The 27518-nt window shown below is 42.6% G+C and overlaps 1 long non-coding RNA gene across 4 annotated transcripts; it reads right to left on the minus strand.

The window, feature by feature from the left end:
• Positions 1-1671: 1671 nt before the first annotated feature.
• On the minus strand, positions 1672-26865 carry LOC107976596 (uncharacterized). 4 transcript variants are annotated; one of them, XR_001720639.4, is made up of 4 exons: positions 25967-26865; positions 24282-24361; positions 20513-20595; positions 12595-19913 (listed from the first exon to the last, which is right to left on the minus strand). It is a non-coding gene; the product is annotated as an uncharacterized LOC107976596 (long non-coding RNA). The 4 variants fall into 4 exon arrangements; XR_010148787.1 differs by lacking the exons at positions 12595-19913; positions 20513-20595 and adding an exon at positions 1672-2285; XR_010148786.1 differs by lacking the exon at positions 12595-19913 and having other exon boundaries at positions 20451-20595.
• Positions 26866-27518: the final 653 nt, after the last annotated feature.

Genomic DNA, 27518 nt, shown 5'->3' on the forward strand with positions numbered 1-27518 from the left:
CCTTCTCAAATATTTTACAGAGCTGTGAGAGAAGGATTCTTGAACATTAAAGGGAAGTCATGGTGGCAAGAGTGTGAGTGTGAGTGTGTGTGTGTTAAGAGTCACGTGCATACCTGAGCACCAATGAGTCTCCCTCAGAGAAAAGGTGAACTGGGGAGGGTATGCAGAGTGGGACAGCTGGATTTGCTGCCTGCAGATCCTTTCCAACGCCAACCCTGGAGGCTTGAGATTTACTAAGGAAAGCTGCGTGTTCCCTCACCCTTGCCCATGGTCATACTGCCCTTAAGGAGTCTTCTTTTTCTTTTTTTCTTTTTTCTGAGACTAAATGTTGAAGGAAAAGACCTAATTTATCACAACTTGCATATGATAGCCCCACACTTCTGGTTCCTGGAAACAACTGTTTGAAAGGAAAGGAAAGGACACATTGGTTCATTTGCTTTAGTTATTTTAAAAATCAAGTTACAATTCTGTTTACATTAAGCTGGAACCCTGTATGAATACATTTTCTCCGTGGCTGATGGACACAATTCTAGTTCAGGAAATTGAACTAAGAGTAATCTTCATTCATAATTATAATTATTATATCATTGTTACTATTATAAAATATTTATAGAGCATTCAGAATGTGTATGTCATTCTACTAGGATCCTAAGTAGAGGGATTATGTGTACAAACCTGTCCCTGCAGATCCACTTTATTTAGAACATTTATTTATTTATTTACCAAATATTTATTGAAGGCCTGCTGTGCTGAAAGTGCTGGGTTAGGCTTCATAAAGGACAAAAATATGAATAATCCCAAGAAACTACCTGTCCTTTAAAGGGAGATGATACATGTGCAAAAATAACTTGTAATGCTATTAGACTTTGGCTTGAGAGACATATAAAATGTTGTTATAACTAAAACAAGAATATAATTTTATTTCTTTCATTTATTTATTTATGTATTTATTTATGTATTTATTTATTTTGAGATGGAGTCTTGCTCTGTTGCCCAGGCTGGAGTGCAGTGGCACGATCTCAGCTCACTGCAACGTGCACCTCTCAAGTTCAAGCAATTCTTCCACCTCAGCCTCCCGAGTAGCTGGCACATACAGGCATATGTGCCACCATGCCCAGCTAATTTTTGTATTTTTAGTAGGGATGGGATTTGACCCTGTTGGCCAGGCTGGTCTGGAACTCCTGGCCTCAAGTGATCTGCTCGCCTCGGCCTCCTAGAGTACTGGGATTACATGCGTGAGTCATTGCACTTGGCCAAGAATATAATTTTAATAATCAATAATTCTTATTGAGAGCTTACTTCCATGCTTGGCACTGTAGTTAAGTGTGTTCTCTGAACCAATTTACTTCTCCTGTAAGGTAGTCATGATTATTATCTACAGTTTGCAGACAAGAAGAAGGGGGCTCACAGAGGTTCAAATAGCTGCAAGAAGCCACAGTGCCAAGTGGTAGAGGCAGAATTTGAACCCAGGTTGCTGGAGGCCAGAGCCAGAAGTCCACCCTGACCCCTTCCAGCTGGGACAGTGTATGCATTGTGGTGTGTGTGTGTGTGTGTGTTTAATTATGCTAGTGATGATAACTTTACACTGAGTCACTGTCACTGAAGCTTTTCTCCCTCAGCAAGGAAACCCTGACCTGGTGACCTTTTGATCTTAACCTTATAGCACCATTCTCTAACCCAGTAGGTTTCAAACAACTGAGCTGTCATTTGAGCCTCAGAGCCTTTTCATCAAACAAACTTTAATGGGAGATAAAAATGAAGGTTTTTCTGAACGAAGCTGAATGGGGCTGGGGTGGGGTGGAGGGAGTCTTCCAAGGCAGGCAGGGCACTGCGGGGAGGAAAAGAGACTGCACCACATGATTATCACAGCTGAAGCCAAATACACTGATGTCAAGAAAACCTCATGACCTGATGAAGTTTTAGAGTTAGTTATATTCAATGCTCCTTGATATATGAAGTGCAGCTGCCTTCAATCATGATTTTTTTTTAAACGTTGAAGATAGCATGCTTACCTAGTGGTCCTCAACACTTTGTCAGGAAGGTGGGTAAAGTCAACAGTTGAGCACCAAAACCAGCCAATCTGAAGAAACTAAGTTGGAGGCATGACGGCTCCCTGCTCATAGGATCTGGTTACGTAAGAGTCTTTTATTGAAGGCTGTATTTGATTGAGACCTGGTATCTCTAACACAGTCCCAAATTTCAACAAAGAACGGTTAAGTCAACTTTTTTCTTCTAGCCATGATTGTAGAGTCTGATGAAGGACAGCAGAGGAGGGGAGGAGAATGCTGAAAGAGAAGGAGGCAGAAACTCATAGTCTGGGGACAATGACTAGTGCAGGAGGGCCTTCTCTGAAATTCTGCTTTGATACTTGGAGCCAAGGCAATTACTCACAGGATTTTTCCAAAGCTTTATTGTCCGCTGTCATTCCTGTATTTCTCTAGGAAACACACAGAATTCTAGAAAGTTATTATCTAAACAAGTAAGTTCACCTAGTTACTTTGCACTTGCTGTCTTAGGTTAGCCTTGTATTTGCTCACTTATTTAACAAATGCATGTGTTCAATATTTGTTCACGGTCTATGTACTTTAAGAGGACTTGCCCCTTCTGTGTTATCTGTGTTTTATGTACCTAAGAGAGCTGATCTATTTAACTTTCAGTACACTGCCCAGCTAATTTGCACTATTTTTATTGTGCCAGTTATTATTTTGAAAAACTGGAATTTAAATTCCAACAAAAGGGACTGTTTGAGGTGGTGTGACATACAGTAACAGGGCAGGATGCTATACAGCCAGTATAGATCCACTTCTGAGAAGGCTTCTTGGCTCTTCTAAGGAGACTCAGCAACTCACATGGTTGTTGGCAAAAGGCTTGTCATGTGTATTGCTCCATAGTGCTGCCCATGACATGGCAGCTGGTTTCCCCCAGAGCAAGTGGGGAGATAGAGAAAGTTAGAATGACCAAGATGGTAGCACAATGCCTTTTATAATCTAATCTCAGAAGTGATATACCATTGCTTCTGCTATATTCTATCATCACACAGACCAAACCAGGTACAAAAGGGACTATTGGAGGTAGCGTAGTTACACAGTAACAGGGGAGAATTCTATACAGTCAGTATAGATGCTAAGAATCTTGTACTCTATTGGTACACATGAAATAATTCTAAGAGGAAAAATCAGATATGAAGTAGGATGTATACACTGATAACAATTATATAAAAAATGAATGCTTGTAAATTACCAAGGATCAGTGAAGATCTTTAAAGATCAAAAATGATAGAATTGGGCTTGAGCCCAATAAATTCTTTATATTCAAAAGTTTATGAAAACTTAAAATGTATTGCTGGGTGCGGTGGCTCATGCCTGTAATCCCAGCACTTTGGGAGGTCAAGGCAGGCGGATCACGAGGTCAGGAGTTCTAGACCAGCCTGGCTAACATAGTGAAACCCCATCTCTACTAAAAATACAAAAATTAGTGGGGCATGGTGGTGCACACCTGTAATCCCAGCTACTCAGGAGGCTGAGGCAGGAGAATCGCTTGAACCTGGGAGGTGTAAGTTGTGGTGAGCAAAGATCGCACCATTGCACACCAGCCTGGGCAACAAAGCAAGACTCCATCTCAAAAGAAAAAAAATGTATGTAAACTATGAGTATTTATTGCTACATAAATTGCCGGCCAGGCGCGGTGGCTCATGCCTGTAATCCCAGCATTTTGGGAGGCTGAGGTGGGCAGATCACCTGAGGTCAGGAGTTCAAGACCAGCCTTGCCGACATGGTGAAACCCTGTCTCTACTAAAATACAAAAATCAGCCAGGCGTGGTGGTGTCTAGCTGTAATCCCAGCTACATGGGAGGCTGAGGCAGGAGAATTGCTTGAGCCTGGGAGGTAGAGGTTGCAGTGAGCCGAGATCACCCCACTGCACTCCAGTCTGGGTGACAGAGCTAGACTCCATCTCCAAAAAAAAAAAAAAAAAGCAAATTACCCCAAAACTAGCAGCATGAGACTATAAATGTTTATCATTTCACATAGTTCCTGAGAACCATCCAGTGAGCTGCTTCACTGGATGGTTCTGGCTCACAGTCTCTGAGAAGGTTGCAATCAGAATGTCACTGGGGGCTTCTGTCATTTGAAACCTTGACCAGGGCTGGTGGATCCACTTCTGAGAAGGCTTCTTGGCGCTTCTAAGGAGGCTCGGCAGCTCACATGGCTGCTGGCAAAAGGTTTGTCACGTGAACTGTCCCATGACATGGCAGCTGGTTTTCTCCAGAGCAAGTGGGGATAGAGAAAGACAAGAAGAATGACCAAGATGGTAGCTGCAACGTCTTTTATAACCGAATCTCAGAAGTGACATACCATCACGTCTGCCATATTCTATGGTCGCACAAACCAACCCTGGTACAATATGGGAAGGGACTGTACAAGGATGTGAATATTCAGAGACAGGGAGGCCGGCCACCAGGCCACAGCTGTTTTTCTTTTCTTTCTTTCTTTTTTTTTTTTAAGACGGAGTTTTGTTCTTGTTGCCCACCCAGGCTGGAGTGCAATGGCACGATCTCAGCTCACCGCAACCTCTGCCTCCTGAGTTCAAGTGATTCTCCTGCCTCAGCCTCCCGAGTAGCTGGGATTACAGCTAAGGGTCACCACGCCCGGCTAATTTTGTATTTTTAGTAGAGACGGGATTTCTCCATGTTGGTCAGGCTGGTCTCGAACTCCCGACCTCAGGTGATCCGCCCGCCTCGGCCTCCCAAAGTGCTGGGATTACAGGCATATGACACCGCACCTGGCCACCACAACTATTAATAACAATAAGATATTTTTTCTCAAAAGCACGTTTTGGTTATTAAATATATATTTCAAATATACGTTTAAATGCATATTTCAAAATATTTAATCTTAAACTTTTCAAATAATAATAAATAACGATATTTACTTAGTACTTTCTATATGCCAATCACTATGTTAAGCATGTGATGTGAGACTGTCTCTCACAGACAGCCTCACAGTTGTCCAGGCAACCCTCAACAGCTCTAAAGGATGCATTTATTAGTTGCCTCATTTTACAGAAAGGAAACTTGAAGCACAGAGAGGTTTAAGTAACCTGCCCAAGGACACACATCTAGTAAGTAAATCAGCATATAAACCCAGAGCTACCCACGTAAGTACCGACAGCATGGCTAAGCTATACTGATTCTCTCTAGTCAGTTTTGTGAAATAAATCTCTAACTATCGATGCTTTGCAAGTTAAGTACTATCATTCTATTTAAGCAGTTAAGGATTTCCCTACAGTCACAGAGTAAATAAACTAAGACTCAAAACTGGAAGTTAGGTTTGTGGAGTTCTGTCACAATTATGATGACAATAATGACTCTGTCTTTTCTCCTACTACTCTCCTCTTCCCTGTCTCCTGTCCAGCCACGTTGCCTCCTGGCTGTTCCTGGAACACTCCAGGTATGTTCCTTGCATTAGTCTGTTTTCACGCTGTTGATAAAGACATACCCAAGATTGGGTAATTTACAAAAGAAAGAAGTTCAATAGACTTACAGTTCCATGTAGCTGGGGAGGCCTCAAAATCATGGCGGAAGGCAAGGAGAAGCAAGTCACGTCTTACTTGGATGGCACCAGGCAAAGAGAGAGCTTGTGTAGGGAAACTCCCATTTTTAAAACCATCAGATCTTGTGAGACTTAATCACTATCACAGGAACAGCATGGGAAAGACCCACTCCCATGATGTGATTACCTCCCACCGGGCTCCTTCCACGAAATGTGGGAATTGTAGGAGTTATAATTCAAGATGAGATTTGGGTGGGGACACAGCCAAACCATATCACTCCTGCTTTAGGTGATTTGTGTTTGACGTTTCCCTTTTCTCGCCCCAAATCAGCATGCTCCTTCTTTCTCTCCTATCCACAAACATCACCTCCCCAGAGAGGCCCACTATCACCATGCTATTTAAAATTGCACTCCAGGCTGGGCACAGTGGCTCACACCTGTAATCCCAGCACTTTGGGGGGCCGAGGAGGGTGGATCACGAGGTCAAGAGATCGAGAGCATCCTGGGCAACATGGTGAAATCCCATCTCTACTAAAAAATACAAAAATTAGCTGGGCGTGGTGATGCACACCTGTAGTCCCAGCTACTCGGGAGGCTGAGGCAGGAGAATTGCTTGAACCCGGGAGGCAGAGGTTGCAGTGAGCTGAGATCATGCCACTGCACACCAGCCTGGTGACAGAGCAAGACTGTCTCAAAAAAAAAAAAATGCACTCCAGGAGTGGGCACAGTGGTTTACATGTGTAATTCCAGCACTTTGGGAGGCCGAGGCAGGAGGATTACTTGAGCCCAAGAGCTCAAGACCAGCCTGGAAAACATGGCAAGACCACATCTCTACAAAATGTTTAAAAATTAGATGGGGCATGGTAACACATGCCTGTGGTCCTAGGTGCTTGGGAGTCTGAGGCAGGAGGATCCCTTGAACCCAAGAGTTTGAGGCTGCAGTGAGCCATGGTTGTACCACTGCACTCCAGCCCAGGCAACAGAATGAGACCCTGTCTCAAAAAAAAAAAAAAAAAAAAAAAAGCCACTCTGGCCCTTCACATAGTCTCATCTTTGTTCTCCTCATCTTTTTTCGTAGCACTTATTGCCATCTATATTCTAATTAATTCATTTATTATGTTTATATTTATTTTCCTGTGTCAGAATATAAGCTCCACAAGAGCAAGAATTTTGTTCTGTTTACTCATAGTCCCTGGCACTTACCACACTGTCTGGTATATAATATGTGCTCAACAATAAATATGTGTTGAATGAGCAATGAAGTAAACATAGGGAGCTTAAAGTATTTTTGCCAATATCAGAGTTGCTCAGTTGAAACTTTGTCAATTTATTTTCCAGCCATCTCTTTTTAAATTTGATAATGAAATTATCTAAAGATTTTGTCCAAATAGATCTTTCTGGAGATAATTTTTTAAATGAACATTTTATGTTTACTGCTATGTTTGTCTATTGTTATTATTATTAGTTTGAGACAAGGTCTTGCTCTGTTCTCAGGCTGGAGTGCAGTAGCACAATCATGGCTCACTGCAGCTTCAACCTCCTGGGCTTAAGCAATTCTTCCACCTCAGCTCCCAGCTAGCTGGGACAACAGGTGTGCACCACCGTGCCTGGCTTTTTTTTTTTCTTTTAATTTTAGTAGGGATGAAGTATCACTTTGTTGCCCAGGATGGTCTTGAACTCCAGAGCTCAAGCAATCCTCCCACCTTTTTTGGCCTCCCAAAGTACTGGGATTATAGGTGTGAACTGCTGTGCCTGTCTATTTGTTTAACCAGTGGAGATGTATTTAAAATGTCTGGAAACAACTAAAACTCTAGAAGAAGAAGATGCCTTTAACTTAGAAGTCAGAAAAATCTGGTCAGGATTGAAGTATTTCCGCTGGCCAAGTAATAGCCTATTTCCCCATAGAGTGACCCTATAAAACCTGAACAAATATTTATCTTTAACGTCAAAAAAGTCAGTTAAGCAAATGACATTTCATAATGAATGAAATGAAAGTACTTCCTTCCTTTATTTATTCTGGATGATCTGTACTTAGTACGGTTTTGTTCCCCCAGACATAGAGGTATTGTTTAATACAAGGTCAGCATTCAATCTACCTTTGCCAAGCTCTACCTAGAACTGTTAACTATAATCTTGGTTATTTCAAGTGCCAATTTACGAGTAAACAGTATTGCCAATAACAGTCTCATTGATACTATTATTTTTCTTCAAACCCCATGGAGCAGATAAAAAATAGTAATAATAGCTAAGCTTTATTAAATGCCTGCTAAGTGCTGGGCATCTTACCTCTATTATCTCTAATACTTTCACCAACTCTACAGGGTAGACACTGTAGTTGTGGAGCCCAGTGAAGTTAAGCAATCTGCTAAGATCAGGGCAGAGACTCAAACCAAGACTATCTCTGTCTGATTTTCAAATCTGGGCCAGTTTCAAGGTGCCACTCTCTGGCCCAAACTATCAGTCTAAGCAGAAGTCTTATCTGGTTATGTTTATTTAAGTTGCAACAACCAAATACTGCATGACCTATACTTACACTAAAAAATTATTCATTGTTTATCTGAAATTCAAATTTGGCTGGATGCTCTGCATTTTTGTTTGCTAAATGTGGCAACTGCATGTGAAGGGACCTTGGAGATTGTTGAGTTTAGTGGTTCTTGGTGGTTATTAATTAGCCAGGGGCACTTGGCAAAATGATCAGAAAGGCCTTTCCAAAATACACATGTAGGCTCTACCCCAAACTGCATGAGGATTTCAGAGTGGAACCAGGCCTATGAATTTTGAAAAAGTTTATTCATTCATAAAATATATGTGTATTTATTGAGTAGCTTCCCCACACCAAGTACTTTTCCAGGCCTTGGAAACACAGCAAGAAACAAAACAAAAATTCTACCTTTGGGGATTTTCCAGGTGATTCCAAAACTCCTCCTAGTTAAGAAACAATGGATCAAGCATCCTCATTTTACAGATCGAGGAAACTGAGGCCCAGCGTGGTGCCATGATGACTCCAGATCACTGAGGTACTAGGTGAAGTCTCCTAACTTCTATTCCAGTACTTTCTTTTTAACTATCTCTCCACTGACCATAATTTTTGAACTTTCCCCATTATGCCCCTAATATTCCATTATCCCTAAAATTACAATATTTGGTTTGTAAAATACAGACCCAAAAGCTATGCTATTCTTAGAATAATAATAAACAACACTGCTTGAGATTGTACATAACAGGCAGCAGTAAGAGTGAATCCTGACCCCAAATGAAAGTGACAGTCATTATTGACACTTGACTCTTACAAGACAGTCACAGTTTACACTGCCTGCATGCAGCATTTTGATTACATTGACTGATTCATTCCCCCAGTAACCCTGTGAATGAGACAGGAAGGATGTTATCATAACTGCTCCTTTGCAGTTGAGGTAATTGAGATTAGTTGATGTGTTCGAGTTCAAACAACTCATAAATGGCAGAAACAAGGTTCAAATCCAGATTTTGTCTCCAAGTTAGAATAAGACAATCTGAGGATGAATGAAAATTTTGGCTTGTTTCTTGTCTTCTTTTCCAGCATGAATGAGCAACAAAGTGTTGAACACAAAAGTGGAAGAAACTTGCGGTTACTTGTTAGACTCGAATATCCCTGCTGGCTCCAAAGCCTTTCCTTCTCCAGAAGCTCCATCCTCCTGTCCTCTTTGAGCCACACATTCCCACCACACTGGATATTGTGAGGCTAGACCACTGATTGCAGCAAAAACCTCAGCCTCAATCAAAATGCATACACATTACCCAAGAACCATACCCCAACATGCTCCCGTATTTGTAGGGATTCATGGAGTAGATTAACCAGTTAATACTGAGTTCATGTGGAGTTAGTAGCCATGTTGACCATCTCCTCATACAATGAATATGGACCAAAGAACAAGAAACCTAGAAATGAGAGCTTGGGAAGGTGGGGCCTATGTTGAACAGGGAAGGTGTTTACTTCTTGTCAAATTTTCACATATCCCGAAGGCAGACATATGCTTTCTTAGGGAGTGAAACACAAATTCCACAAGAATTTTAAATAGAAAACTGGAAAGGGCTGCTGAAGCTGTGTCTTAGACTCTTATGGGTACCAGGCTGCCTTCTGCAATAAGAGATCACTGACAGAGGATTTGGGAAGCCGAACTCTAACCCACCTCCATCATTTGAGGTCTGTGCAGACATGCCTAGAATAATTTGCCCAGGTGCCACCATTAAGTACTCCAATCCACACTTCATGCTGCTGTTTTTCTAGTTATCTACCCCTCCCAAGAGGGCAGCTTCTCAATTATGTCTAGTGCCCTGTTGATAACTCATTGATTTTAACAATGGCATTAGAACTTAGAACAAAGTTCTGTTGCCCCAGGAGCCAAGTCAATCCCAAGTAACTTGTACAGACTCCCTATACTAAACAAATATATTTGAGGTACTGATACCCAACTTACGATGAGGTTATGACATCCCAATGAACCCACTGTAAATGGAAAACATTGTGAGTTGAAAATGCACTTACATCTAACCTACCAAACACCATAGCTTAGCCTAGCCTACCTTAAATCGCTCAGAACATTTCCCTTAGCCTACAGTTGGGCAGAATCATCATCACAAACCTATTTTATAATAAAGTTCGAATTTCTCATGTAATTTATTGAATTCTGCACTGAAAGTGAAAAACAGAATGGTTATGGGGTACTTGCAGTGTGGTTTCTACTGAACACGTATGGCTTTCACACCATCATAAATTTGAAAAACCGTAAGCCAAACCATTGTAAGTTGGCAACTGTCTGTATTTGCAGGAACAGCCTTCTAAGCTGTTCTCCGTGCCTGCAGCTCCCCTCCTCAACCATCTTGTATATATCCACTGGCTGAATTTCCTAAAATTCAGCATATCTTTCTTCTACATAAAAATAACTTCCAGGTCTTACTTTTTTGTCAGTTGGCTGATATAAAATGTAAAATTTCATATTAAATTACATTAAATATCATTACCATATCATATTAAATATCAATAAAGCAGAGCAGTCATCTAGTTTTTTACTGCAAGAAGACATAAAAATTAGACTTTTGCCATGATTAAACTTTACTTTTACTGTGTTTAGAAGAGCAGAACAAAGTTGTAAGAAGCACAGAAGTTTATGACTACTTGAAATCAGATAAAAATTGTTTATATAATTGAAGTCTTAAAATACACAAAATATTTGAGGTTTTTGCTTTTTATTTTTTTATGACGGAAATATAAGTTCAGAAAAAGGTAGTATCTCCAGCTGAAAGACCACTGGAACACTGATTACAAGCTTATGTTAGATTAATTTTTATTTATAAAAGGCAGGACAGTGCACAGATTAAGAGTGTGGCCTCTGCAGCCAGTGTGCCTGCATCCAAATCCTGCCTCTGCTACTCACAGGCTATATAACCTTGGAGAAGTTATGTGACCTCTACAGACTTCAGTTTCCTCATCCGTAAAATGAGAATAATAATAATACCTACCCCATAAGGCAGTTGTGAAGATTAAATGAGTTAATATTTACACAGTACATACTCAGCATAGGTCTGACACATAGTAAACATTTTGTAAGAGGTAATGGCGATGATGATGATGATGATGATGATTTCTTCAAGAGGAAAGACAGGATCAAATTCAGGGTTACAAATTCAAAATCAGGTTACAAAATCAAATTCAGAGTTACAAGGACTTCTCCAGTTTCTCCTATGTATCCTGGTTAAGCAATTGACTTTTGCAGGGCTGAATCCTCATTTGTAAAATGGCATCTATGATCATATGTAAAATAATCCTTTGATTACAGCAGATCTGGAGATTTGCTTTCCTGTCTGATATTCAATTAATAAAGGTTCCAGTTCTAATCTTTAGAGTCTGGTCAAAAATTTTTGGAGTCAGGCGAGATTCATCCCATTGCAAGAGACGGAAAACACAAATCAAACTGGCTAAAGACAACGGGAAACTTCTCAGCTCATGGAACTGAAGAAGTCTAGGGGAAGCTCTGACTTCAGGTTCAGCTTGATCAGAGCCTCAACCAGGGACCTCCGGACTCAGCTTCTCTACATCTCTCTCTCTCTTTTTCTTTTCTTTTTTTTTGAGACAATTCTCGCTCTGTCACCCAGGCTGGAGTGTAGTGACACGATCTTGGCTCACTGCAGCCTCCGCCTCCCAGGTTCAAGCGATTCTCCTGCCTCAGCCTCCCGAGTAGCTGGGATTACAGGCATGCGCCACCACATCCAGCTAATTTGTATTTTTAGTAGAGATGAGGTTTCACCATGTTGGCCGGGCTGGTCTCCAACTCCTGACCTGAAGTGATCTGCCCGCCTCGGCCTCTCAAAGTGTTGGGATTACAGGCGTGAACCACTGTGCCCAGCCTATCTCTTTACTAAGCAGCTTTTGCTTTATTCTCAGGTTCCATGTAGATCCAGGCTCTTGTAATCATTATTGCAAACAGACCCAGACAAAAGGAACATGTGAATTTTCCTCAATAACTCTGCTAAAGTTTCCTTGTACCTACAAATGGCACAAGAGATCTTTTTGTGATTATAGAAATATTCAAAAACCAGATTTTTGTGGTTACTTTGAAAATTTACTAAAAATCATTGAATTGTATACTTTAAATGGGTGAATTTTATGGTATGTAAATTATACCTCAACAAAGCCCTTAAAAACAATTTCCTTGTATCACTCTGACTCTGAGGGGTTCACATGCCCATTTCTCAATGGGTCACTATCTATCACTGGATCAGAGGAATGTGATGCTCTGATTGGCCAGGCCTGAATATCACACCCACTACCTGAAGACAGGGATAAAGTCAGTTTCATCCAAAGCACAGTGACTGACAGTGAGGGTGGAGGGTGGTTCCCCAGTTGAAAATCAGGTGAATGAATGCTGTTTCTTAAAGCCCAAGAACCAAAGTTGGTCTAGGCCTAGTCCAGGCTTCCAGGGCCTCTCTGAACTCAAATCTGGGCCTGGATAGGCCAAAGCATGGACACATTTATGTCTTATGAGGCCTAACTTTTTTTTTTTTTTTTTTTTGCATTCTCCATGGCAGATGTCAAAGCAAAGCAAAATGCAATGAAGGTGGGATGAATCCCATGCTGGATTCTTATTCTTGGAAACACTGAGAGTAACTATCCCCAGAGAAATCCAGAAAGCCCTTCTCTCTGCCTGGGTGCTGCCCAGTGCTCACTGGGGCCATTGCAGGCCACAGATGTGGGAGGTGTACTGTGTTACCTCTCCGTACCCCATTCAGCAAGCCACCAGACCTGTGATCCTTGAGAACAGACAAGGAACAAATTATCTACCTTTTTTTTTTTTTGGTCACTTTATATCTTTTATCTCGCCTCTCCTTATCTCTCTCAAACTTGTTTGTCAGTGCTTTTGACTGTGGCTTCAAAGGAGGGATGAGATAATGTATTAGAATGAACCATGTCATTTAAATAATTTTCCAGGGCAAGGGGAGAAACAATGCTTACAGTGCTTGAGGCTCTTTTAACTTTGTTGAAGAATGGCAAAATCACAACAAAAGCAGACACATCTGGAGTGCTTCCCAGAGCAGAGGCACTGTGCTGAGCACTCTACATCTCTTGTTCTTTTAATCTTCACAACATCCCTGAGAAGTGGATAATTTTTTCCATGTTTTACATGTGAGCAATGGTTCAGAGAAGTTAGGTAAGGCCACACAGCTAGCCTGAAACAGAGATGGGCCCTCTGTAAGGTGGGAACTTTTAAACAAATAACTGCTTGTCTGCCTTTAACAAATCTGGCTGTCATCTGCAAGCCCCTTCATAGTCACCGACACGTCCTTGAAACCCCCTGGCTTCCAATGGAAGGGGAAGTAGCTGCCCTCAGCTCACAAGTGCAGAAGCAGGGAGGAGCCACTGACCTGAATCTCTAAAGCTGAAGGTGTGAACTACTCATGGTGCAAACTGGCACCCTACCTGCTGCATGTGGGGACAGACGGATTTGTTTGGCTAGCACTTTGTTGGTAGTAATTATTATTTTTAATGAACTTTAAGGCCTTTTATGGGGTATCTTCTCTTCAAATCATACCTGCTCGCTCTGTCTCCCTTTTTTTAAATAGCCCTGATAGCTTATCCCAGTTACTTCACATCTGTATGTCAGCTGTCTAGCTCTGAAAGGCCTTTGCATTTACATCTCTGAAAGAGCTAGCAGGTTGTCAAGAGTGCCTGTCCAGCCCTCTCCTCTACCCTGAGGTGTCAGAAAGTCTGAGTAGAAAGCCAGGAGAATACATTTTCTCATGTAACCAATGGGTGTTTGCCTAAGAGACTATAAACTTCCATTTCATTATGGATCAATGAGGCTTTTAGGGATGGCACCAGGAACCTTACCATTTTTGCATTCCATTGTTTCCATCTAACTTAACCCTTGCATCAGTGCTATAAAGTACACAGTTCTGTAGTTCCCATTTTATAGATGAGAAAACTAAGACTCATAGGTGTGTCATAGCTGGCCTATGATAACAGAAATCAGACCCCAAGCCCTCACTCCTAGCCACTATTCACTGCCTATGTTCTCTACACATTAGGATCATCTGGGAAGCTCCTCTAGCATTCCAATGTTTGATTCAAACCAAAACCAATTCAATCTAAATCTCTGGGGATTGAAGCTAAGGCATCAGTGCTTTTTTATTAGTGCCCCCAGATGATTCAAATGTGGTGAGAATGCTGCATTATCATACTCCCCTCTAATCCACAGGGGGTATGTTCCAAGACCCCAGAGGATGCCCAAAACCATGGATTGTACTGAACCCTCTATATACTATTTTTTTTTCCTATACATACATATCTATGATAAAGTTTCACTTATAAATTTGGTACAATAAAGGATAACAACTTATAATATAATAAAACAATATTCTGACCTCATTACTCTTTGGGCCATTATTAAGTAAAATAAGGGTTACTTGGACGCAAGCACTGTGATGCTGCGACAGTTGACCTGATAACCAACAGATCTACTATGTGATTAACAGGCAGGGAGCCTCTATAGTGTGAATACGCTGGACAAAAAGATGATTCACACCCCGGCAGGCAGAGCAGGATGGCTAAGATTTCATCATGCTATTCAGAACACGGACAACTTGAAATTTATGAATTGTTTATTTCTGGAATTTTCTGTTTCATATATTTGGACCTTGGATAAGGGAGGACTACTGTGTCTGAAGAGTCAGCGATACAAATTCATACATCAAATGAGTGTATTGTTTGGGAGATGGCAGCTGCTTACATCCGATGATAGGCCAGCAGGTGATTCTGTGCCATTGAGTGTGCATTTACACATCCATATGAATGGTACAATCACATGCAGTGATAACCGTCAACCACATGTGATTGTAGTCAGTTTTTGGAGACAGAAGACTTGGGTTTGAATCCATGCCCCTGTTAGTTGTATGACTTTGCATGTGTTATTTAACCCCTGAGCCTCAGTTTACCCATCTCGAGAGAGGGGAAAATATTGTGCCCCATTTTGGAGGTTGAGTTGGCAAGGGAGGGCATGCATGCACTGGGCTCAGCACAGATTCTGGCATGTTGTAAGCCACCAATTGCTGCTAGCTATTTACTGATGGCACTTAGTACCCCAACAAAGGTGTACACCACATAATAAAGACAAATTCGAATCCAAAAATAGTTTGTGCCCCCTCACTTCTGACCATTAAGTGCTTAGGATTACCCTCGTCACTTGAAAATTCAATTAATTTGCTTGGGTGATTTAGCATCAAGGGTGATTGTCCAAGAGGTAGCCCAATGACTGTGTTGACAAGTCTGCAAACAGGCAGTGAGGCTGGGATATGGACCAGGCGAATACAAGGGGAGCGCTAAGGGCTCTGACTGCAGGTGGTAGGGCCCAGCTGTGGGAACTGTGACCCTAAGAAACCTTTTAGTTCATAAGAAGGGAGAGGTCCAGAGGCTGAGGAGGAGGCTCAGAACAGAATAGGTGACAGGAAGCCAATTTTAGGATCTGAGGAAGAAGTTGAGAGGTTCAGAAGGATCCAAGCATGACCCTCCTCCTCGCCCCTGGGCTTCTTGTTTGTCCTATTACTACCTAACAACTCTATCCTCCTATACACTCTCCATTTAGCTGAATGTTCATCCTTTATTTTTTTTTTTTTAGAGACAGGGTCTTGCTTTGTCACCCAGGCTGGAGTGCAGTGGTGTGATCATAGCTCACTGCAGCCTCAACCTCCTGGGCTCAAATGATGCTCCCGAGTAGAGATCGAGGTGTGAGCCACTATGTCAGACCTATTTGTTCTTTTAAGCCCCACTCAAGCCTTGCCTATTCTGTGGCTCTTTCTGAACCCATCTAGATCAAAGTTAGAAATGCTTCCTAATGAGCCGTCATAAGCTTTTTGCCCGCCACTGTTGGCTGTCTTTGTATGGACGTATCTTATTTTAAAGTATTTTTGAGTTTTCTGAGGATGGAGACCACATTCAATACTTCTGTTCAACTCCACTTTCTCCTACCACAGAGGTTAATGTGTTTGGCTCTTATTAGATAAAAGTGCATTATTTTTATACACATCACAGAACTCAGCAGGCAAAGAAGGCTTAAGGATTTGCTAGTCCAGGAGCGGCAAATATCCTCTTGATCCATAGGCCAAATCCTTCCAAAGTGGTCTATTTGGCCAGACCAGTCTATTTTTGTTTTTGGGTTTTGTTTTGTTTTGTTTTGTTTTTAAATACAGATAGTCTCCAACTTAACAATGGTTTGACTTATCATTACTCAACTTTATGATAGCGTGAAAGCCATACACATTCAGCAGAAACTATACTTCAAGTACCGTGTAATAATTCTGTTTTTCACTTCCAGTCCAGTATTCAATAAATTACATGAGATATTCTACACTTTATTATAAAATAGGCATTGTGTTAGATGATGTAGCCCAATTGTAGGCTAATGTAAGTGTTCTGAGCATGTGTAAGGTAGGCTAGGCTAGGCTGTGATGTTTGATAGGTTAGGTGTACTAAATGCATTTTTTTACTTAGATGGGTTTATTGGGACACAGTAGCCCCATGGTAAGCCAAGAAGCATCTGTATCAAATTTGAATGTCTTTAGGTGGGCTGTGCCTCTCCAGTCCTCTGCAGTTTGGTCCACTTTCTAATGCCTTACCATTTTACACAATTTATCTGCCCAACCCCTTAAGGAATTTGAGTGTCATCCCTAATTTGCAGATCTTCAGCTTTCCAAATGTGTAGATCTTCCCCACAACATCTGTAATACATGGCTCCCCTGCCTATGCTTTCAGAGGCAGGGAGCTTAGGAGGAAGTATGTTCCACTGGTGGAAAGCTGACTAAAATAATTCTTTCTGGATGAAAATCATAACTTAGAGTCATCTACTGAAATTAACCTGCTACATACTAACTACATTAAATCCTTTTGGTAACTTACTTTTTACTGCTAAATGCTTTCCCCATTCTTAAGTATTCCATCACAGGATGATATAAGCCTTTTTAGATATACTTTCTCATCTGTTATTTAGGCAGAGGACATGTCACTTAGAACCACATTTGACTTTGTTCTTCAACTATGGTCATCTGAAAATGACCTTCTTGGTAAACATTCCCCTTCATTCACATAGAATAAGGGCTGCACGTGTCCACCTAGCCTTTTGTACTCACATGTGAGATTTTCAGATATCCTGGAATAATCTTACACATCTGTCTAGCTCATCAGATTATGGGTGATTTGAGTCTGGCATGAACCAGCATCCCAGAAGGTTGCAATTTGAGTATATGATAGACCTAAGTAGATCTTATCTCATGTTTCCCCATTAAGCCTAGACATTTTCACAGCTTTATGCTGTACAGCAGTTAGCTTGTGCCTGAATGCACAGGAATGCAACTCCGGCAATTATTTACCAGATGGAACGTGTTTTTTGTGTTTCTGTTTTAAGGGAACTCCGTTAAAGTTTTTGATGCTAGTTTTGATGCAGTGGATTGTAAACCTGTTATAACCTGCTGAGAAGGGAAAAAACCCATATTTTTCTGTTTTCAGGAAAAATCATTTCCATATGAAAGGCCATCTGCAGAACTGGGCGTATAATAAATCACTGTTCGCACCAATTATACTTACTGGGGGGCCCAGTTATTTTCTTGCAAGTAGAGACAGGAGAATATTGGCTTCTGAAAACAATATTGCCATGAACTTCCTTGTGGGCGAGCCAAGGGTCAGGAAGATGCCAGGTGGGCATTCTGAGATGACAGAAGCTGCCCTAGTGTGGGAAATGGAAGCCCATTTGCATGTTTCTCTTCTCCTTCAGCTGTAGTCCTCACAAAAATCAAATATATTCTTATCCTATGTGACTCTTCTTACATATTTTTGAAAAGTTTTGTCCCTTGCAATTTGTATGGATCCACCAATCTGAATCAAGATGCTGGTTTTCAAATCAATGCCATTTAGCAGCTGAATCACCTGCAGTGAGTCATGTAACTCCCTTAGTCCCTCCTTCCCCATTTGGAAAATGTGGCTAATGAAAATGACCTAACATGGCTAAATGCCTAATACATTTATGTGGAGATGTCTGTAGGAAGAATGAGCAGTGAAGAACTCTGGTGACTTCAAGCCCCTGTCCCCTGCATTTAGGCCCCCAGGGCTGCGTGGTTCTTGTAGGTCAATGAGCAACTCCAGTGTTCTTCCATTAAATACCCATTTTCTTCAGTTGAGTTGGAATTGGCTTTATGATACTTGCAATGACAAGAGTTTTGACTAATAGCTTATGTGTCTGTTAACATTGGTAACCAGGAAGAACACACAGCAGCATGGAAAAGGAATTTTGATGAATTTTACAAAGAGCATGATATAAAACTGTGACTGATATGCATTGCAGTTATTTGCAATAATCATGCCTATGCAAGACAAGTGAAAGAGAAGTATTTTAAAAATCTATGGGTGGCTGTAATCCCAGCTACTCAGGAGGCTGAACATGAGAATTGCTTAAACCCAGGAGGCGAAGGTTGCAGTGAGCCAAGATTGCACCACTGTGCCCCAGGCTGGACCACAAAGCGAAACTCTCAAAAAAAAAAAAAAAAAAGTAATGGATGTTTAGCGTGGTAGAGTTATGGATGATTTGTCTTCTTCATATAATGGGGTCAAAAACTTAGCAAACTACATTTGGTTGTGCAAAGTAAATGTGGCTTCACTTGTTTTCTGTAACTGATCAAATCTTACTCATTGGCTCCACATCCACATTCATCACTAACTGTATTTTAGACTCTTTGGATATGGAAGAAGTTTTGGTGTAAAGAGTTTGGTTTTGTTTTTAAAGGTAAGTGGCTATTGTCTGCCCTCCTTTCTAGATGGTTTCTTGGTATATTGGGGTGGCAGTGTTGTGAGAAAGTGAGCTTTAGGAGTGAGCAGGAGAAAGTGGGCTTTAGATTTGTATACACTGGTCCTTATGCTGTGATTAGATTTGGTATTGACATTTTTTAGCAATGTCTCTGGATACCTGGTTGACTTGTACTACTGACATCTGTGCATGGGGAAACTGGCTTTTTCAAGGAGGCACAAAGGCACTCATGCAGACCCTATGTCATAACCATGCTGTGTTTTTATTTTTAGTTGTCAAATGATCCTTTATTGAAATTTTTTCCTTCGTAGCTCATAGCTAGCTGGATATTTACTTGCACCACTGTTGATTTGATGTCATCTATGATGTCTGGAGGCTGGCGCCCATCAACATTGGAGCTCATAGACTGGGCAGTCTCCAAGATCTCTTTACGGGTCCCAGAGAGTTCCGTGACTAAGGATTGGTGCTGCATCTGTCATGCAATCTTGACAGTGTCATGAAAAATGGCATTTCCACTGTGCTTGATTGTTTTGCTTCTTTCTGTCTCTGGTTCCTTGAGGGCTTTGATGCTCACGGCAGAGGCAGAAAGTACCACCTCAGTCTGAGCCTGTCTGTTCTGAATGGTCAGTTTCATTGTAATCCTTTGACTCTTCTGGTGACCTGTGGCCTTGGGAATGTCATCACCAACTTATTTTGGAGACAGGTCCAGAGGGTTGATCTTAAGGGCTAGGGCAGACATGGTACCCAGTTTTCCACCAGGGCACCTGGCAGGTATATGACTGATCTCATTGGGGTTGAACTTGGGCAGCATGGCAGAGGTGGCTAGATGAACCCAGATGTAGTATGACTGAAGAAATGTGCACTTTGGCTTCCTCCAAGCCAAGAGGCCCATGCTGTTGGTTTTCCTTTCTGTGTTACATATTGGCATGGACCACTTGGTGGGGGTCCCTTTTACTGAGTTTTAAGTGAGGAGCAGAACACAGTCTTTTTCTTCTTTTGGGATTCCTTTCTTTCAATTTATCTACTACTTGTGATATCAGCCCTGAATGGAGAAGCAAAGATACACAAAACTCACTTTTCCCCTTTAATCTCTATCTTTTCTTCCCCTGACATTCCCTTGGTTTGGAAAGGAAAAACACCCCATCTTTTCTGGGCAGTAGGGACACCTCTTACATCAAAGGTCATTTCTCTCTACCAATAGCTTTAGAATTCAGGTTCATTGTTCTGACCCTCGGTATTTTAATGGAAGTGATAGGAATCTAGAAAATCCTTTTCTTTATCTCTAACCTCTGAATTTTAAAGACAGTTATTCTAGGAACTCAAATTTGGAAATCAAAAGCTAGATCTTTTTTTTTTTTTTTCTATTTGCATTCCTGCTGTAACAATCTCAAACCTCCCTGAGTCATAAGAATCACCTTAGGCTAACTAGGGGAAAAGTCATTCACAAAATATAAAAGAGAAAAATACATTTAAAATATATTATCCTTATTACATTCTTTCAGACTTTCCATAATGTCCTTTACTTTATCGCCTGTCACCCAAACTCCCTGTCAAGCCCTGCCCAAATTGCCAACTGGGGTAATGACAGTAACGATTGTTTATTGGCTCTTAGTATCAGACAAATGTGCTTTTAAAGTTTACCATAAACTTGTAGATGTTCATATCCCCATTGAACAGATGAGAAGTGGGATCTTAGGAAAGGAGACTTGTGCAAAGCAGCAGAGCTAATTTCGGGGAGAAAAATAGTTTAGAAAACTCATTTGTGTCTTGTCTGCTTTTTCTCACTTTGGCTCAGAAGTCATTCATTCATTCAAATGCTGCAACTTTAAAACTTTAAAACACAGCTAGAAAAACATCCATTAAATAATATGGATGTTTAACACACTGCTCAATAAATGGCAACCAATATTATTTATTAATATTTCTACTGATGACCAGGAAGATAAATATCTTAGTGTGCAGAGAACAGAGTCCATCATGGCCAAAATCTTGGTACAGTTTGATATTTCAACAGCTGGGCAGGAAAGACAGTAAAGTGCTTTGTGAAGACAGGAGATCCCGGGTGAGATGGAAGCAGGGGGTTTGGTTTCCCCTTTTCTTTTGGATGGGAATCCAGAACACCTGGGATTTTTTTTTTTTTTTTTTTTTTTTTTTTGAGATGGAGTCTTTTGTTCCATTGCCCAGGCTGGAGTGCATGGCGTGATCTCGGCCCACTGCAACCTCTGCCTCCCGGGTTCAAGCGATTCTCTTGCCTCAGCCTCGCGAGTAGCTGGGATTACAGGCATGCACCACCATGCTCAGCTAATGTTTGTATTTTTAGTAGAGACAGGGTTTCACTATGTTGATCAGGCTGGTCTTGAACTCCTGACCTCAGGTGATCCGCCCACCTCGGCCTCCCAAAGTGCTGGGATTACAGGCGTGAGCCACCGCGCCCAGCCTAACACCTGGGATCTTGTTCATGTTTGGCTAATACTGCGGAGCAGGCATTTAAGGACCTTGTAGTTTAGTTTTCTAACTTTTTTTTTTTTTTTGAGACGGAGTTTTGCTCTTGTTGCCCAGGCTGGAGTGCTGAAGCAGGTGGATCACAGTGAGGCCAGGAGTTCAAGACTAGCTTGGTCAATGTGGCGAAAACTTGTCTCTGTTAAAAATACAAAAATTAGCCGGGTATGGTGGCAGGCACCTGTAATCCCAGTTACTCGGGAGGCTGAGGTAGGAGAATGGCTTGAACCCAGGAGGCAGAGGTTGCAGTGAGCTGAGATGGCAACGCTACACTCCAGCCTGGGCAACAGAGTGAGACTCTGTTTCAAAAATAAATAAATAAATAAATAATTTTTAAAAGGTGCTAGACTCTTAATCTCTTCAGATGGGAGGGCCTGGAAGAAAAATATCTAGCTATGTTAACAGAGATTCTTTACAGATGCAAATTTTCCCGTACAAAGGATGGTTTTGCAGGCCATTTCCAAATATGCCAAAGAGGCATGTTATGGGATAAAACATTTTGATTTTCTTGTCATGTAATATTACGCCAGAGTCAGACTAAAAAGTCACAATATACAGGGTTACATAGAACCCATCTGATGAGAATTTTTGGTTTGTAGGGCATAACTCCCCAGACCCCTTAGATAGGAATTTGGAAGATAAGAAAAGATCAGAGCTTAGTCCTCAAGCAGGAGTGAGAATTTATTGAAAAGCTTTAGAGCAGGAATGAAAGGAAGTAGAGTATATTTGGAAGAGGGCCGAGTGGGCACCTTGTGAGGTCAAGTGCACAGTTTGACCTTTGACTTGCGGTCTTACAGGCTGGCATACTTTCGGGGTCTTGGGTTACTTCTCCCAATTCTTCCCTTGGGGTGGGCTTTCCATATGTGCAGTGGCCTGCTAGCATTTGGGAGGGGAGCATGCACAGTGTATTTGCTGGAATGGTACAGATGCTTTCTCGAGGCGTTCTTCCCTTACCAGCGTAGCATTCCTACAGGAAGGTCATTTACCAATTAAACTCCGCCACTTTGCCTCTTAGTGCACGTGCTTGAGCCCACCTGCCCAATTCCTGAGATCTTATTGTGAAGCTGCTAATTGTCACTTTCAGGTTTTTCCTATCTATTTGGAGACTGCCTTTCCCTGGTGCTGGCTGCAACCAGTTATTATTTGAGAGAGACAGTGTAACAACCATGTGACCATCACCTGATGGTCACCTGACATTCCTGGTCAGGGTGGGGGGCCCTCTCCTGCACTGCACATGTCTGCCTATCTACTGTAACAAGTACACCATCAGATGATTGCTAAGGTTTCTCCCAGTGTGAGGAGTCCTGAGAAAATGGTATTCTCAGAGATACCAAAGTGTCCTCAGGGAAAGTCTAGATGGCCTAGACAGCTTGTGGCGCTCCATTGTCACCCTGCCACCAATGTCTCCCTGCGTTTTCTCATCCTCTGATCTACCCCTGCTCAACCCCATTTCAGGGGAGGAGGGAAGAAATATAGAAAAGATAATGAGGGAAAGTGGCCATGGCTAGTGAGAGGATGATGAAGTGGTAGATAATGGGAGAGTGGAGGGAAGGCATAGAAATTACACACATATACTTTTTTAGAGAAACGACACAGGGAAAAGATAGGGGGCATCAAAGAAAGAACATTTGCCTTCTTTTGTTCATCAAATAAAATAATCGCTGACATTTATTGAGCCCTTGTCCTAGGCCTGGCACCTTGTTCAGTTTTTCACATGCATCATTTCATTTAGCCCTCATACATCTCATTTTATAGATAAGTGAGAAACATACTTATACAATTAATCAATATGTCCAATATCACTAATTAGTAAGAGACAGGACAAGGCACTGAACTTCAGCATCGTTGACCCCTGAGCTTGTACTTATAAATACTAGTCCATATGGCTTTCCTACCAGCATTTCCTCTGAGCCAGGGAATGTCACTATTTTCCTTACGGCCAACAGCATTTAGATTCAATGTCATTGCTGACCTACAGTGATGTGTTCATCACCATGGGCAGACAGATAGGCAGGTACCTATCCACACACTCACTCACCCACTGACGACACTCAGGAAGGCTTGGTAAAGACAAGTAAAGCCAATGAATATTATAAATAGATAGTATTTCTTGTGAGGTGCCATCATGTAGGGAAAGCTTCTTCATTAACTCTGGCTGAGTCTAATGTGGAAATTAATTCTTGGCCGGCACAGTGGCTCACACCTGTAATCCCAGAACTTTGGGAGGCCGAGGTGGGCAGATCACAAGGTCAAGAGATCGAGACCAACCTGGCCAACATGGTGAAACCCTGTCTCTACTAAAAATACAAAAATTAGCTAGGTGTGGTGGCACATGCCTGTAGTCCCAGCTACTCGGGAGGCTGAGGCAGGAGAATCACTTGAACCATGGAGGCAGAGGTTGCAGTGAGCTGAGATTGTGCCACTGCATTCCAGCCTGGTGACAGAGAGAGACTCTGTCTCAAAAAAAAAAAAAAAAAAAAAAATTCTTGTTCTTTCTGGGTGCAAGATAGTTCCTGAACACATACCCAGATGATCACAGGTGCCTGTGGTTTGTTGGGGGATAATATACACCAAAATAAGTGGTGAATACCCATAGCTAACCATAGCAAATTTTCTCAGTATTATACCTATCAGAAAACCCAAGTAAGCCTCATTGTAGGATACCTCTAGGTGACCCTCTAGGGATTATGGTTGATGATCACAGAGCTGTGATGTGATGATGTCCCATTGGGGTCTTTCACCTGGTTATCATTTCTCTGCCTGATACTTCAACTGCAAATTTGTGAGGAAATTTAGGAAAGACTGCATCAGACCCCTATCCAATAGTCTCCAAGCTGTGTGCACTTTCCTTGGATTTTCCTCTGTTTCAATGCAGGCATATTACATGGGTTTTGGAATCAGTCAGACTCACATTCAAATTCTGTCTCTGCTATTTACTGAGTGAGGAGCAGTGGTACGAATCCCTTGTCCTTGAAACTGCTGTATTCTCTCCTGTAGAAAGGAATTATGAAAGGTGTTATGAGGATCAGGTGAGCTAGCACAGGCAATGCACCAGCACAGGGCCTGTCATATGGTAGGTGACCACTCACTGCAAACCCTTATTCTTCATGCTTCAGTTACCTATTGCTATATAAAATATCAACCCAGGCCTTAGCAGCCCCCATGACTATACCCATTTGTCATGAAGAGCTTTAGTGAGCTTTACTTGAATAACAACCGTTTGTTTGCTCATAGTTTTGTAATCTGAGCTGGGTTCTTCTACTGGTCTCACCTAGGGTAGTTCATACTCTCATGCTGACCATTAGGAGGCTGAATTGGGGCCAGAAATCCAAGATAGCATCACTCGTGCATCAGGAAGCCTGGCTGTGATGCCTGCACCAGCTCGGATCAAGCCCCTGCTTGGTATAGGGCTCTGTTGTCACCGCCTTAAAATTCGGAATAATTTTAAAACAAGGAAACCTGCATTTCCTTTTACACTAATCCCTGCAAATTGTGTAACGAGTCCTTGCAGCTGAATCTCTTTCTACACTAGCTCAGGGCTCCAAGGGAGTGAAAGCAAAAGCTGGCAGGCTTAAGACCAAGGCTAGAACCGGTACAGTATCACTTTGCCGCATTCTATGGGCCAAAGTAATTCACAAGGCCATCCCTGATTCAAGAGGAGGAGTGGGAAAATCTTTATGGCCTACACATGACCTCCATTTCCTACTTTCAGCATTTGCAGCAACTGGGTCAGCAACTGGGTCCTGAGAGAGCTTTTCTGGTGCTAAGAAGCAGACACCTCCCCAAGTGGCCTCACAAAAAGAGGAATATATGGCAGAGGGTTGGAAATATCTCAGAAATGAGGCATAACCCCATCTTAGGAAAGTGGAAAGAGTTAGAAACTCAGAGTCTGAGGCTACGCCTTGCTTCTCAGTGGTGACATTGACTTCCTTGGTCAGTCATGGCTTGAGGGGAGGTCAGGGAAATGTCACTCAGAAGAGACAACTGCCCCTTACAGAGACTGTGGGCAGGCCAGCTCTCTGTAAGAGGCTGTGAATAAGGTAGGGTGTATCCCCTGATAGAAAAGTTTTTTTATCAGCCATTTATGAAGCACCAATAATTATATGTAAGAGTGTTTTGGCCTATGGGGATGTGACTCTGGGAGAGCAGGGCTCTTTTTTGTCAGTCACATAAGGGTATATCTCTTTAATTGAAGTTGGGGTTGGGGGCAGGGGAATAATCAGAAGTTTATTCTTACTGTCCTTGTGCTCGGGGAGTCAGCCGCAGTCCCTGGTGACCGGCTCACATATCCTCATGTGGCTAGCAACACCCACCTACCATGGCAGTACAGGAGAACGCTTAACTCACTGTAATCTCCAATGCCTAAGTGCAAATGATTCTCTCGCCTCAGCCTCCGAAGTAGCTAGGACTACAAGTATGCACCACCATGCCTGGCTAATTTCTTTTACAGAGATGGAGGTCTTGCTATGTTGCCTAGGTTTCGAAGCCCTGGCCTCAATCAAGCCTCCCACTTTGGCCTCCCAGAACCCTGGGATTGCAGGGGTGAGCCACCGCATCTGGCAGAGAATGCATTCTTTTACAAAAATGCCAACTCACCTCAAAGAAAAGTTGAGTGAAGAAGGATGAGAAATTGTGACTTTATCTTATTTACTTTGGTCCTGCTCCAAGGAAGATGACAGACTGAGGCCCGCATAAGGAGGGATTCCCACATGGACTTGGGAGTGTCATCACCATCTCCTTGGGGCATGCAGAAAGCGGTCACCATCTCTTGACCTCTCTCCTCAGCATGCTCCCCACTTCCCTACTCTACTTCCTTGTGGTTTCCTTCCTTTGTGCCCTCAGTCTAGTGTCCTCACCCCTGTCCTGGAGACCCCATCTCTTTTCTCCAGTACATAGTGCCCCTCCTCGGTCCCTTCCTGCACATTCCACTCAGCTGGCACTATCGCTTTCCTTGGCCCAGCTTCGCCAGCTCTGAAAAAGCAAGGGGTGAGGTGCAGTCCATCAGATGGAAGAGATGATATAATTGATGATCAGATCCAGGGCAGGTGCCCAGCAGTAACAACTGTGGCAAATTTCTACATAAGCTAGCTGAGAAACAAGCTAATAGAATGAGCTTATTTCCCAGTGACAATGCAATCTAGTGTTCTATGACCAGCTCCTTGCAAAACAATAACCCTGGCATTATGACAAGATTCACATTAACTGTGCAGGGCCCTGTCTTGACTACCCAGGTGGCTAGCATCTACTTGGATAAGAATGTCCTGAGCTTCAAATCTCTTCCCTGATAAAAAGAGGGCTGCTGCTCTCAAGGAACTTCAGTCAAGGGGGAGTGGGGGAAGACAGTCCCATACACAGACAAAAAACTAGGGGGTGAAAGGCCAATGAGTGGTGGGAAGGAAAGGGAAAGAAGCTTCCAGAAGTAAGTGCCGAATGGGAGATTAAACTTGGCTGGGGGCCACGGTGGAGCACAGGTGTAATGGAGGGTGGGCCCTCTTTCAAACCTCACTCGTGGCTGTGTGCACGCGTGTCCGTTCCCACTGGAGTGGCGGTGCTTTCTTGTGGCAGGGGATGGGTTGCTTCCCTCCGAAGTCTTCGCTAGAACTCCCTCCTCCTCCTGCTTCCTTTCACCTATTCGTTCCAAACATACATTGAGCTGCACGTTCTGGGTTCCCAGCTGGAGGGCCCCCACGAAGGAGATTTCAGGTCTATGCCCACTTGCCACGATTTTACTTCACTTGGTTCCCAGTTCTACTTCTTTCCCTGAGCTTCACAGTTTTGAGAAAAAAAACCCTCAGCCTCCCGGAGTCCCTCAGTTACCCTCTCACTTTGCTAATTTCCAACCACTCGCTGCTGAATCGGCTGGAACACGTCTGCTTCGGATGCCCCGAAACACCCTGGGACGCATGCTCAGTAACTCTCCCCCACTCCCCGAAACACCCTCGGACGCATGCTCAGTAACTCTCCTCCCCCCACTCCCCGAAACACCCTGGGACGCATGCTCAGTAACTCCCCCCCCCCAAACACCCTGGGACGCATGCTCAGTAACTCTCCCCCCCTCCCCGAAACACCCTCGGACGCATGCTCAGTAACTCTCCTCCCCCCACTCCCCGAAACACCCTGGGACGCATGCTCAGTAACTCCCCCCCCC

This window comes from Pan troglodytes, chromosome 11 (assembly GCF_028858775.2).
Source record: "Pan troglodytes isolate AG18354 chromosome 11, NHGRI_mPanTro3-v2.0_pri, whole genome shotgun sequence".
NCBI classification, from domain to species: Eukaryota; Metazoa; Chordata; class Mammalia; order Primates; family Hominidae; genus Pan; species Pan troglodytes.